The sequence below is a fragment of the Eurytemora carolleeae genome, unplaced genomic scaffold, assembly GCF_000591075.1.
Source record: "Eurytemora carolleeae unplaced genomic scaffold, Eaff_2.0 scaffold2246, whole genome shotgun sequence".
NCBI classification, from domain to species: Eukaryota; Metazoa; Arthropoda; class Copepoda; order Calanoida; family Temoridae; genus Eurytemora; species Eurytemora carolleeae.
The window spans coordinates 1,876-5,692 of record NW_019398130.1 but is presented as its reverse complement, the minus strand read 5'-3'; the positions used below and the strand labels follow the sequence as shown (position 1 = coordinate 5,692).

The 3,817-nt window shown below is 32.1% G+C and overlaps 1 long non-coding RNA gene across 1 annotated transcript; it reads left to right on the top strand.

Annotated features, from left to right (window-relative positions):
* The first annotated feature begins 1,132 nt into the window (after positions 1 to 1,132).
* Positions 1,133 to 3,445, top strand: LOC111716860 (uncharacterized). The gene is made up of 3 exons (XR_002768617.1): positions 1,133 to 1,203; positions 3,053 to 3,104; positions 3,376 to 3,445. It is a non-coding gene; the product is annotated as an uncharacterized LOC111716860 (long non-coding RNA).
* Positions 3,446 to 3,817: the final 372 nt, after the last annotated feature.

Below are 3,817 nucleotides of genomic sequence, written 5' to 3'. Positions count from 1 at the left end.
AATATGCAGACGTACCAAATCTAATATATCTATTCATCTATAGACTATTCATCCTTTCATCTAGCTATTCATCTATTCATCCTTTCATATATTCATCCTTTCATCCTTTCATATATTCATCTATTCATTTACTCATTTTTTCATCTATTCATCTATTCATCTATGTATCTTCTTGTATTTAGTTAACTATTTGGTTCTATAACTTCACAAGTTTGACCTCACACATATCAAGATTTAAAGATATTAAATTCAAATTCCATTCATGTTATCTACTCTACTCTGTCTCTACTCTACTCTACTCTACTCTACTCTACTCTACTCTACTCTACTCTACTCTACTCTACTCTACTCTACTCTACTCTACTCTACTCTACTCTATTCGACTCTACTCTACTTCAACTCATGCCTGTTTCTTATTCTATCTTTCAATATCGTATTTTTAAACACATAATTCCAAAGCAGAATGAGTTAAATGCATGGAATGCGTTAAACTCGTTATCACAGCTGAGCTGGGAACTTTTGTGTTAAATACCCTGAATCCCTATCTCTTAATCTCTATAACTACTGTGGAAACTTTTGATTTTCTGCTAAATCGTCTTTTTTTGGATAATCATATTGGCTCCAATCAATGAGCGTTCTCTCATTGGTTACGCAAAAATTTCCAAGCTTCTGGTTGGCTGTTCGATTTGTGCAAACAATACTGATTGGTTGAATTTTTACACTTTTCTGGATATCAAATCAAGATTAAATTAATCTGAAGATTAACTGAAATAGCGGATGAAGCATTATCTCGATATGCATGATGGAAGACTTTACTGCTTTGATCATAAATAGAAACTATAAAAAATTGGTAATTAATTAATTAAACTAATTTTTTCCAAATCTAAACTACAGAGTAAGAAATTTCGAAGGTTGAGCATTGAGCTATATGCGTGAAAAAATTTCGATTTCGAGAAAGTTCAAATTTTAAATCTTTTTCAACGTTTTGCAGCTTAGCAGCAAAAAAAAAAGAATTCAAGATATTTATTTTTAATTCCTTCACGATGTTCGTGTTTAGTGTTGAACAGTTGATTGATCGAATGTTCCAGATTTAAAGATAAAATGTCGTCACGCGCAGTTAGAGAATTTGTAATGAGACGCGGCAGGGTCACGCTCAACAACTTTTCAGCACATTTTGGTCTCAATCTTTTGCAGATTAATTAGGTGAGGCTAAATTCGGAGTGATTTTAATGACACAATTAAATACTGATGACTTTAATTGACATCAAAGATTAATTCCGAGTGAGTGCATCACCCTTCTCATTGTAGAACAGGATTAATATTTGTATGTTTATACAGGAAGACGCATAAAGCTGAATAGACTAAGAAAACGGCATTTAACCAATCTTGCATAAATAAACTAAAACTAGGTGATGTACCCTGGAAAATTACTGTCTTTAGCGTTTATTGGACTATTTTAGATCAAAATTAATGGGAGTCAGATTCCTTTTCCAAAGTGTTATTGGTCTCCCTGTATGTATATGTTAGTATGAAACTTGACATTGAAACTGGTGCACATGGATACACATTAGACAGTTTTCAATATCAAATCTGAAATAAACGGAAGGAGTTGACTGACAAGATAAAGTTAATTGCCCAGTCAAGTTCAAGTTTGGTTTAATAATTGAATGCAAATTGTAGAGATAAACTTCCTTGAATAAAAAAAACAGGCTTATCTGGACTATTTGTAAATTTAGTTCAAGAATCAAGAATCAACATGCCAAATCAAACATTGCCATTTCATGAATATTTTGCAGGAAGGAAAATATAATACAAAAGTTCTAAAAATACTGGTCAAAGAAACTGTAAGCGTAATTTCAAGTGATACTTCATGCAAAGATGGAAATATCCGATTAACAACGGTACCCTTGAAACCTAAATCTTATTAATAATCGTTTGCCTGAATGGAAAAGTGTTTATTTATGATAATTTCTTTATTCTTATAAACACGGAAATGCGCAAGTCACTTATGCAGAGAACCCGCAAATGAAAATAAACAGTTTAAAGGGACAGTAAAGGAAAAATGAAAGGGGGTATAGGCTGAAAGCTAATCACTTTAGCTCTTGATCGCGACCCATGAAAGTCATATCTGATGTTCCTGTCTCGAGAAATTGATATAAAACTGTGTAAAATCTATACGAAAATTAATATATATACAAATTTGTATAAAAGTAGTAGGTTTAAACAGATCATATTCAGCAAATAAGCAACCTATCTGAAAACGATGATATCCCAGAGAAAGCTAATTGTAATTTGGGTTTACTTTTATATTTGTTGTTTCTATTTTCAACAGATTTCATTCATAATTTATTTTTACGCCCGTATTACTTGACCAGAAATTCCACCAATGGCAGTGCAGTAAAGTGGTCAAGTGATACAGGCGGAGACACGTGACCAGTATACTGCTCTGCCATTGGTGATAGTTCTGGTCACGTGATTTAAGTTTCAGATTTTCAAATTTTACATATATGAATTTTCGTATAATTTTAACACAGTTTTATATCAGTTTCTCGAGACAGGAACATCAGATAAAACTTTCATGGGTCGCGATCAAGAGCTAAAGTGATTAGCTTTCAGCCTATACCCCCTTTCATTTTTCCTTTACTGTCCCTTTAAATAAACAAAACTTGTAGTAAATGGGGCATTGCCATCCTTGCATGGAGGATCCCTTGAAACTACGCTTACAGTTAAGATCCATTCTTGAAGAGATTTAATTTAGTTTTTAATTATAAGTATAGATTTATTTAATACTTATTTGATTGGAAAAAATGCACTTAAAAATATTGTGAGGGTTGGACATTTTTAGAATAAAAAAATCCGTGAAAGTTGGAACATATTTTATGATAGAGAAGATGCTTTAAGAAGGGGAGAGTGGAAGGGGACAAAACAAATAAATTATTTTTCTGTCAAAGAACTGACCTGGACTAATATTTAAGATTTAGGGTTTAAATATTGTGTCTGGCCATTGAGTTGATATTTTATTGTTCTTTCCTCTTAACTAATGAACTTTCAGGCACTTGACTGGCTGAAACTTCAATACAGTTTTTTTTCGAAAAAAAAATTAGGTAAAACTTCTCAGAATTTATATACAAATTTTTTTCGAGGATTTTTAAAATTTAACGAAATTTCAAATTTTTGTTGTTCTGAGCATCCCAAACCCTTCCCTGGGGTCATATGAGTTCCCACAAAAAAATTGGGCCAGATCGGTTTGACGGATATTGAATACAAACAAACAATCGCCCAAACAAGCAAAGTATAAATGTAGAAGATGCTTAAATTTACTATCAATAATAAGCACATTATTATTCGTAACTTTTAAAATTTTTATTGATCAAGTCGGCATGCACAGCACTCTACTCTAAACTCCACTATTTCTTCGGTGAGAGTACTGCAAATTACTTCCGAACACACCGAACGCTTAGTTAAGGTTGGCATGCTTGATTTCTGTTCAGTACTAACAACAAAAACAAACAAGTTAATATGTGATTTAACTTATATTGATGATGTCTTTTGTATTTTGTACAGAATTAGATCAGAATAATTCAGTATAGATGTCATTATTGCTTTAAGCAATTGGAGATGCAAAGAACCTGTAAAATCTTTCCCTGGGATGTTTAGAAAGATGAAAATTTCCCTGTATGATAATTGAAGGACTGCAGTATGGATTTGGTGAATCATATTGATGTACTAAGCCTAGGGGTGTCAGAAATGATTTTTTTTGCATTTTTTTGAAAACGTCCAATAAACCTAAAAAAGTTTAATTTTAATAAAACTTTTT